This window comes from Armigeres subalbatus, unplaced genomic scaffold, assembly GCF_024139115.2.
Source record: "Armigeres subalbatus isolate Guangzhou_Male unplaced genomic scaffold, GZ_Asu_2 Contig729, whole genome shotgun sequence".
In the NCBI taxonomy this organism is placed as follows: Eukaryota; Metazoa; Arthropoda; class Insecta; order Diptera; family Culicidae; genus Armigeres; species Armigeres subalbatus.
Window position 1 is genome coordinate 135087 of NW_026943511.1, and position 11388 is coordinate 146474.

Genomic DNA, 11388 nt, shown 5'->3' on the forward strand with positions numbered 1-11388 from the left:
CAGGGTCGTAGTTAGGCACGACCCGACACCTTCCCTATAATCAATAGTCATAAACAGCTTTAGTTTGATAGTCCTTCAAATATGTGGCGGCGCGTAGTGATCGCATTCCGACCTCGAATCTAAAGTTGATCCTGGTTGGTTCGTATCCCTAGATTTCGCCATTGTCTCGTGATCTTCAGGTGGCGTTTTACTCAGCAGCGGCTTCAGATGAGCTACGTTGCGGTGGATGATGCGTTTTGATTCAGTTGACCGCAGTGTTGCATCCGAACCATTCATTTTGATGATCTCGAACTCTTCCGGACCAAAAGTCGTTGATAATTTGTTGCTCTTATGCATTCGCTTTGCGACAACTACATCCCCCTCTTTGAGTTCGGAAAGCTTTGCATGACGGCGAGTGTCACTGTATTCCGCATCTTTCTGTTTTTTCGACCAATCTCAGTCCCGAATCTCCTCTGCGTTCATTCGAAACCTTCTGTGGTCCATACTTGGAAGCTTGTCATGTAAAACCCTTCCGAACATGAGAGAGGACGGCGCTTCCCCGGTTGTCGCATGCGGTGTAGAGTTATACATTAGTAAAAACGAACGTAAATCCCAAACCCAATCCACGCTTCCATATTCCTGGCTTATTTTCAAGTGTTTCAGAATAGTCTTATCCCAACTAACAATTTTGGTGCTAAAAGCTTCAACTTCTAGCCTTTGGCTGTATAATATTTGAATAAAAGCAGCCAATGCTGAATAAAAGAAAAGCCTGGGCAAATAATCCCTTAAACTTCAACTCGACTATTACCCAAATATCTATCAGCTAGTCAGTTTGTACCGAATATATTTCATCTTTTATCGTTTATGCAGCTTTCATATATTCATAAAACAGCTCTGTCTGAATTAGCAACAAAGCTCATCGGTTAAGAGCTCATGTATGTAATTGAGTGGCTTGTTAGCAACTTCCCATATTATGGTGAGTAGCATTCAAAATGAAAACGTTTTCGCTGTTGTTATAGCACTAACAATATAGCGTTATAGCGCTATAAATGAACTAACGAAGCTTCCAGGCAACTTCTGTATCTTTGAAGATTACACAACGTTTAAGTAAACCTTATACTGCTTCTTTTAATAGCTTATCAGTATGGAACGTCAAAACCACAATGTTTACATTTGATTTTTGTTGCCGGAGCTGTGTATGAGCTATTGATTTCTTTAATACAGCTACAAAGGTTTTCACCTGCTCTTATAGCAACTGACAAAGCGCTGTCATTAATGCTAGCAGATAGTGTAAGAAAACAAGCCATTTAGAAGCGATATTTTTGTTGACGGCTACTGTTAAACGATCAGCAGTAGAGTAGCATCTATACAGATCGAGAAAATGTTGCCTAAAAACAATTTCAGCGTTAGTTAGCCAACAGAACATGCTGATAAATGTATGAATAATGGTTGAAATAATGCTGAAAGCATAATTTTTAAGCTTATGTGCTAAAAGCAGCATGTAGGCCTCTTTCTAACGTTTATACAGCATGAATCCGAAAATAGCGTTAGCAAAATAACCTATAGGGTATGCGAAGAAGCACATCCATAATTTTCTTTGTTATTTACATATGTCAAAGTGACGGTGATGACAGAGCAGCGGCCATTGAATCAGGAGATCAGGAGTTCGAATCTAGGTAGCAACAAAATTGATATTGCAGTTTTCACAAAAAAAAAACATTAAATAAACTCCGGAATTTACTCTCCTCTCAAATAATATTTAATCAAATTGAATTCAGTGGCTGTATAAAACTTATTTAACAGATTCAAAACATCTGAATAAGCGCCATTGAAGCGAATTATATTACTAAATGGTTTAGTAAAGATTGAGAAAAAATTGTGTAACATGTTGTAAAATAGTTGTGCCGGCACGTCAAAAACAGCTGAATAGATTCGCCAGATTTGCTGGTAAAGGAATTGAATAGAAGTTCTTAATCATATGTATAGCACATATATTCAGCTTTAAGCCGTATAAACGAGTTGAAATAACATTTACATTGATATTAAATGTTAGTTGGGACCTGCCTCCTTCATCTGATTCCAAGTATCTTGATTGATGATATTGGCGTCCGCACCCGAGTCAATGGTCATCGGTATTTCCACTCCGCCTACCTTAAATACGAACACGTTACGCCCCATCGCGTAAAAAATGTAGAGTAGAGTGGGGCAAGAGTACGCACTTAGTTTTCAATCGATCATGTGGCCCTTATGAAGCAAGGTTCTGCATATAGAATCAATGTCGATGATTCATATATTCTTCCTTTATGTTACCCAGCGGAAAAAATATTGAAATTATTGAAATTCGTTTTAGTAGAACCCTTATTGCAAGACAAGCGAACAACCCTCTCTTGCCCCACCGGTGGGGTAAAACTGCGCATCGGGTGGGGCACGAGTACGCATTTATCCAATCATGTGCTTTAAGTATATATTAACATAAATAAGAGTTAATAACATTGAATTGATGTTTAATGAGCATATATTAGGAAATGTTTAAAGATTACGTAACTCTTAAAGGAGGAGGGGGTCCTAAAAATGTGCACTTTCATACGAAAAACCATGGTTTTATATGTACAAAAAACTAAAGAGGTAAAAATATATCACGTTTCGCGTGGCATATACAAAGGCATTTTCCTTAAAGAAAGTCCACCAATAACGTAACGTAAAATTTGGCTATTTCATCACCCCTTCCCCCCTATCTTACATTATTTGTTTGAATCCTGGATATGGATCGTCACAATCTCACAACCCATCCCAGTTAAACGTTGCGTAATTTATGATTGTTTCTTTTGATTAAATGAAATTATCATTTAAATGAAATTGTGTTTTCGTACTATGTTTAGGTGTACAACAAGTCCTAATACAATTTCATTATTTCGCTTCAGTGCTTTGTTGGCTAAGTCCTTTCTAACACCGAGTTACTTCAACATATCCTAAAACTTGTGATAATTTCAAATTCTGTCCCTTTTTTCTTAGTTGTGGATCTTTACGCTTTGGAAGAAGTCTTATTTCGGCCGGAGATACGGGTTTGACATCATAACTTGAAGATTCATATGCATACTCTTGCCCCACCGGTTCCTGCGTACTTTTACCCCACAGTCCCAAAAATGATTCAAGTAATGGTTTTGACTTCTTGGAAAACCAACCGGAATGGTGTTCTGCACCATAAAGTACTCTATACAATAGGGTATCGAAATGGTATAATGTTCACCTGATTGAACGTATATGAAACACTAGTTGCGGAAACCCAAATATTTTTAGCAAAATGACCAAAAAGTTATCTAACTCCGTATCTCCCTTGTTGTTTATTCAAATCGTTTACAATTACATACACATGATAATAGTTGGCCAGAATACCTGTCAAACTGATGTAGTTGCTAGTTTATCTTTTTTTATTACTTCAAAAAATCGAAAACGTGCTCTTACCCCACGCGCACTTTTGCCCCACTCTACTCTATTGGACAACTTATACGAATTAATCCCCGGAAGAACAAGCAGAATGTTAGGTCGTCTTAGGTGCAGTATTACAATGCTTCAACCTTGGCTTCAACTCTTACACGAAATTTTTCGAGCTATGTAGTCATAACTATCAACTGGAACATTTTATCTTTCATCTTGTTTCACTTCACGGTACAGCTTATTTCGACTTTAAATTTATCGTTTCTTTTAATAAAAATCTCTTAGTTTGACAAAGATTTCTTTCGCAAAAGCAAAACACCTCAATCGTCTAACGCGGCATACTTCGATGAAAAATGTCTCTGTTTAGAACACAAATTATTACATAAATCAGCACTTCAAAAGAAACGTTATATTTTACACTGGCGATGCGCAGTGTAAATTTGTAAAAAAAACGAAATAGTCAATTTACATATGCGAGAACGACAGCTGCCAAAGCTACGACGTTAAAATCGTCATAGGAGATTTAAACGCTCAGGTTGGCCAAGGAGGAGTTTAAACCGACTATTGGGAAGTACAGCGCTCACCGGCTGACGAACGAAAACGGCCTACGACTAATTGATCTCGCTGCCTCAAAGAATATGGCCATTCGCAGCACCTACTTCCAACATAGCCGTCCGTATCGGTGCACCTGGAGATCACCACTGCAGACAGAATCACAAATCTGATTGATGGACGGCACTTATTTGACATTATCGACGGCAGGATATATCGTGGCGCTAACATCGACTCTGACTATTATCTGGTGATGGTGAAAATGCGCCCAAAACTATCCGTCATCAACAATGTTCGGTATCGACGACCGTCGCTGTATGACCTACACTATAAAAAAATACACGAGAGGGCCGTGTGTTTTACACATGAATTTGCGCATGTTGTCAAAGCAAATCAATTTCACGTGTAAAACAAATGACATCGCTCACCCGAAACTCATCATTTGTTTATAAACAAACCACAAGGTATTAACGTGTAAAGCAAATAGAATTCGGTTGCTTGACTTGACATTTTCACTTGTTTAATATATGACATCGAAGTATAATCGTGTTGAATTTCATTTGTATTAACGATTGAATTTAGTGTTTCTTCCATATTTAAATAATGATGATAATTGCATAATCGTCCGGAGTCCGATTTCCGTCATCGGATCGAATTCCATTTCCAGAAACATATTTTTGCTATAACTTCAACGAATCAACAGTTGAAGTATAGGAAAGCATCTTTCGTTGGTTTTCGAACCTCTGACGGAAATCGCATTCCGGACCTATAAAATAAAATGAGATCAAGTTGATAAAAATTGCAGCCGAAGCGGGAGATTGTATTTATTATATTTAAAAACTGAATTCCATAAAACACCATTACTAGCTGCGGTCGAAGAGTTTGTTCACGAGCAGGTAAGTGCTTTAATCTTCTGACATCTGCAATCGATGAATCAGGTTCTTATCCACACAGATAACCAACAAGTTCAAATTCCATTTAAAAGAATTGGTGTCAATGAACGTGATCGCTTCGGTGCTGATGCCTACCAGCGGGAAACCGTCACGAAGTACGTACATCGTAAAGGGTAGTCGGAAGAAGCTGGTATTGAGGATTCATCTTCGGCGTATATCAGTAAATATCACGTCATCCTCTTTATTGATACCCCGCAGAAGCAGGAAAAGAACATGCAATACATAAAAAAGTACCAAGTTAGTATTCTTCGAATCAACTAAACGTGAATGAGGAGTCACAGCGGGTCAGCCAGTTAGTCCAGAAAAGAACATTAATTTAGAAATAATAAAACTTTAGAACTGTAGAGAAATATTTATACTTATATATTAAATTCATTAAGTTTTCTTTTGTGTTAGTATTAATTTCAAACCCAAAGGAAATCGCATTCCGGATGTATCAATTGAAATAAATTATTAATTGGAAAACCAAAAAATGGACTTTTTTCTCGTTCACTTACAACGCCAAACGATTTTAGACGGAAGTTAAATAAAGTAGATTTTGAGAAAATCTTTGTAGATTTGTAGGCATTCATAAATATATTGTTTAAATTAATTAAATCAAATATTGTACTTGTGTTTACCTGAATTAGCAGTTTTGCTTTATTTTATTTATTTATTTGCCTCATCCACATCTTACGGAAGCTTTCAGTGCCTTCTGCCCTCCTGGTCACTGCTCGGGTTACTGAATAATAAATTGCCCCTTCCTTCCACTATCGTTTTACATTTGTGATTTAACATTTATATAGAAACACGAATAAATTGTTCATAATAAATAATCAAACATGGTATTTTTCTTCTTTATAGAAGTGAAATTTAATGTAAAGTTAGTTCACTACAGCTGCTAATTGCAACTCTTTCGAAACATACTTGAACATGTGCGATTTTATTGAAATAATGACACATTGTTCGTCTAAATGCATACTGAAATTCGTTTGAATGGATTCATAACATGTTTTAGATAAACATATGACATCGTGGTGTATCAAGTATGGAATTTTCTATTTACATTGATGTTTGAATTGTGTTTGCGAAGAACATCTCAGTTATGTGAAATACACCATACATGATGGTGTAACATGGAATGAAATGTCCACATTTTGAAACACACGAGTCGAACGTGTATTTGTTATGAATATTCATGGATATGCATATCATGATGTAGTGTATCAGTAATGGATTCTGTCATAAACATTGACATTTGATCTGAGAGTGCGAAGAACTTCGTGTTGATGTGGATTGCACTAGACTTGATGGTGTAAGCGGATTGAAAATATCCATATTCCGAAAAACATGAATCGAACGTGTATTTTTTTATCAGTGTAGAGCGACTGAAGCAACCTGATGTCGCCACTGCATACGCGCAGCATCTCGAGGGAGCGTTGCCGGAAGAGGTTGAGACGAACGTGTGGTGATCGAAAGGTGGAAGCAGCATTGAGGAACATTTGAATGGCGCTGAGAGTACAGGCAGTGAAAGTCAAGGCAGCGGCGGAGGAGATGACTACGTCAGTTCAGCGGACGATGGAAGCCAACCAGCCCGCACCTTGAAGGAAGTTAAGGATGCCATCCGACAGCTAAAGACCAATAAAGCAGCTGGTAAGGATGGTATCGGAGCTGAGCTCATCAAGATGGGCCCGGAAGCTGGCCACTTGCTTGCAAAAACTGATAGTCAGAATCTGGGAAACTGAACAGCTACCGGAAGAGTGGAAGGAAGGGGTTGTATGACCCATCTACAAGAAAGGCGACAAGCTAGAGTGTGAGAACTTTCGAGCGATCACCCTTAATACCGCCTACAAAGTGAAATCCCAGATCATCTTCCGTCGTCTGTCACCATTAGTGAATGAGTTCGTCGGAAGTTATCAAGCCGGCTTCGTTGACGGCCGCTCGACAACGGACCAGATCTTTACTGTACGGCAAATCTTTCAAAATGCCGTGAATACCGGGTCCCAATCCCATCCCAGGTCCCATCTGTTCATTGATTTTAAGGCGGCATACGACAGTATAGACCGCGTAGAGCTATGAAAAATTGTGGACGAGAACTGACGAGAACAGCTTCCCTGGGAAGCTTACCAGACTGGTCAAAGCAACGGTGTATGGTGTGCAAAACTGTGTGAAGATTTCAGACGAACACTCCACGTTCGAATCGCGCCGGGGACTAAGACAAGGTGATAGACTTTCGTGCCTGTTATTCAACATTGCGCTACAACATTGTAACATTGTAACAGTCGGGATACGATTTTCAACAGATCCAGTCAATTTATTGGTTTCGCGGATGACATGGACATTGTCGGCTGAACATTTGCCAAGGTAGCAGAACTGTACACCCGCATGAAACGTGAAGCAACAAAAGTTGGACTGGTGGTGAATGCTTCGAAGACAAAATACCTGCTTGTGGGCGGAACCGAGCGCGACAGGGCCCGCCTGGGAAGCAGTGTTACGATAGACGGGGATACCTTCAAGGTGGTCAAGGAATTCGTCTACCTTGGATCCTTGCTAACGGCTGATAACAATTTTAGTCGTGAAATACGAAGGCGCATCATCTGTGGAAGTCGGGCCTACTACGGGCTGCAGAAGAAACTGCGGTCAAAAAAGATTCACTACCGCACTAAGTGTGTCATGTACAAGACGCTGATAAGACCGGTAGTCCACTACGGATATGAAACATGGACAATGCTCAAGAAGGACTTGCAAGCACTCGGAGTATTCGAGAGACAAGTGCTTAGGACCATCTTTGGCGGTATGCAAGACGGTGTGTGGCGGTGAAGAACGAACCACGAGCTCGCCAAGCTCGACGGCCATGTTGATCGATCCGTTGGAAGACAATTTGTGGACCTTCCATAGACTGCGTGGCTGCCGACGTTTATCTCAGCGGATCATCGCAGCAGAGGCAAACCCAGAGGCTCATGGCGGCCCAACCGCAATCTTATATATCTTATATAGTCGAAATTCAAATCAGCATAAGTTTGCGTATAATAATCCGATTTTTATAAAACCAGGACCATCAGAAGCGGACACTCTTCTAGTATACTGTCCTCCTGCAAAACCTGAGATTGGTCCTTGGCCACCGGAAATGTTCCTGGTTTTCCGAGGGTATGTTCAAGATGCTTTTTTTCCACATCTTGTAATTTTATTTGAAGTTATCTTTCATCATGTTTTATACTTTCTCCGAAAATTAGAACTAATATGCTGGCCAATGGTGGCTGTAGATCAAGAATCCATCCAAACTACACAGAGATACGGCCATTTCCGTAAAAACAGTACCGGGAACATGATTAAATGATAACAGATCGGAATAATGCAAATATGAGTATCTGACTTCATGGCTTTGCGAGACGATGATTACAGAAACATCTCCAGAATGATAGTGTCCACTGCCACCCTTATAGCAGGTTCCATGGGCCTTCCAGGAGGGGCCGGTTTTCGCATCATCTGGAACCATGCATATATGGGTGTCAAAATTCATGTTTTCCCAAGACGATGAATATAGGATCTTTATAAGAGATATATTTTGAGGACTGTAAGACTCTTTGGCCAATTTGTAACAGGTTCCGGAAGTTCTGCGAAAGTGACATTTGTTCAGGGTGTATGGCCAATCCCGTATCGTTTTCACGAAAATGGCCATATCTCTGCGTATACCTAACAGATTTTCGATCTGCAGCCAGCATTGGTCAGCATATTAGTTCTAGTTTCTGGGGAAAGTATAAAACATGATAGCAGTAAACGTCATATAAAATGACGAGCAGCAGAAAAAAATGCATTTTTAACATACCCTCGGAAAACCCGGAACACCACCGGTGGCCAATGGCCAATCAGAGGTTTCGCATAGGGCTAGTATACTAGAAGAGTTTCCGCGTCCGATGGTCCCAGTTTGATCAAAATCGGATCATTGTACGCAAAGTTATGCTGATTTAAACTTCGACAAATTTTTGCTTATCTCAACCTTTTTGTCTAACCCCTGTACATCTTATATTATCTTACCTATATACACAAAATGAATTTCTGTCTCTCTGGTCCTTATAGACTCGGAAACTACTGAAGCGATTGGCGTGTAAATTTGTATGCAGAGGTTTTTGGGGCCGGGAAAGGTACTTAAGATGTTTAGAGACCCCACCCCCATTTGTAAAGGGGGCTCCCATACAAATGAAACAGAAATTTCTGCATATAGCCAGATAATAAATAAAATTTAGGCGAAACGAAGTTTGTCGAGTCTGCTAGTAAAAAAATAAAAGAACTCGACCAAAATCTAACCTGGCAACAGGATAAACCGATGGCAGGACATTGCTCAGGGTGGAGACCTCCGTTTGCAGCACTCGGGGTGTACAGGCGCCATAAGTAAGTAAAGTAAGCTATTTTCATTTAACCCATTGTAAAGAAAATCGACAAACATCACGTTTATGAATCACATACTGTGGTTGTGTTTCCTTCCCGCCGCTGTCGTATCCAGGCGCTAGCGTATATGTAATAATAGCCAGCATGAGTTAACCACCTGAAGTATTCAGGTTTTCTCAACTTCTCACGAAAACCTATTTGTTACCAGTTATGTAGGAAGGTGTCCGCTACTAAGCCTACCAAATATTTTTTTTGATTAAGGTGATTATTTTCGAAATATTAAACCTTAGATGTCTTTCGCCATACTGATTTCCGAAAGTTAACTCCTAGTGTGCTGTTGTAAGCACGCTCAAAGAAGGCGATTCATTCCTTAATTTTCAAATGAGATTAATTTGAGTGCGTGAGATGATTTTCTTTTGTTCTATTTAAATTAGATACCCAAATTTTGGTATTTTTTGTTTTATTATTTTTTTCTTCTTTTCTCAATAATAATTTACAAACATAAATTAAAAACATTCTCCATTCGTTCTTTTTCTTGATTTAATTTCTTTGTTTCCCTAAATTTTGATGCAACATATATGTTTTGCTTCCATATATCATTCCGGATTTTTGCCCTTATTCCATATAAAAACACATTCCACGATTGCAATTTGTTGTTGCAACAGCATCATTAGAATTTCATTTTTTCGGTACGAACTGGTACTTGATTTTTTGTTTTGCATTTCAAAATTTGCTGATCTGCTTGCGCAATAAATACAAAAAAACATTGCTCCTATGCTAATGCTTTCTGATGCTTACGATGTTCATTCGACGTTCACCAAATGTCCATATTAGCCTCACAATCATTCTTCATTACATTCACCTTTTACTCTTTCTCATCGTTTTACTTGGCTCTCGTTTTAGTCTTCGAGCAAATTGGAACTGAAAATTATTCACACTCGCCCGCATTGTAATGAACACACGATATTTTTTTCTTTGCTTTAGTAATAATTAGAATAACGTTTTCTTTACATATTAGCACGCTTTGCACAATCACGCACTCGCACAAGCTTCTCCCCCTGGCTATTTCGTTCCGCTCGAGTACAGTTATAATAGCGGTTCTTTTGCCTTTGCTCATAATTAATATACACAAGTTAATCACATATCATATGCCCACCGAAAGCATAAAATGTATTCCTCATTCATTCAAGCATTCCCGTTCAAACACTAAACCTACCTGCAATCACATAATAACGTTCGGAAATCTTTGATTTGATCTAGTACTGTGTTGCACACTCTTCTCTCAAGGCTGATGAAGATTCCACATGAGAGTCAGTCACACCACTCAAACAAAATCACGCACGCGCTCACGATTCTTTACGATTGATGAGATAATGAACAAAACGAAAACAAAACAAAAAAAACAAGAAATGGGTGCTCACACATTCTTCTATCTCTGTCACAACAGCTCACACACTTTAGCTTACTGATTATTTAACAAAAAGACGTTTCACTCGGTTTAGACTTATTACTTTTAGCTGGGTGATAAACTAGATTTCATCTTCGATTTTTTCATAAACCATTTTTATGTTTTTTTTTTTGGTTTATAATATCGATTCACGTGAGGTTTTTTTCTTGCTTTTTTACATTCCTATCTGATTTTATTTTCCGGTTTCTAACAGTGGAAATAAAGAAACAATAACATACTTTATTTACGCTAACACATCTTTTCTTTGCACCAGTTCGGAAGAATACCATTCTGATTGAAATTGTTGAACAGTGGCTTCCCACAAATGAACACACCCTCAATTTTCTTGAGCTGATCATCATTGAAGGCTTTTTTTCTAGATTCATTCTGAGAGCAGTTGAAGAAGCTTCATTGGATAATTTGATACCATGTACTTTGACACCATGATACTATGATAAATATCGGCATCTGAATAGGCTACAAGTAAACTTTATTCGTCAGAAAAATAAATTTTCTCGTTTTATTTCACTCCTGATACTGTCTACCTATTCGTATTTAGATGACGCTATCGTGCATAATTACGCAAATGGAGTGACTTAATTCAAATGCTATCATATCGATCATTTTCACCTAATTCGATTAGCGCCATTCGTAGAA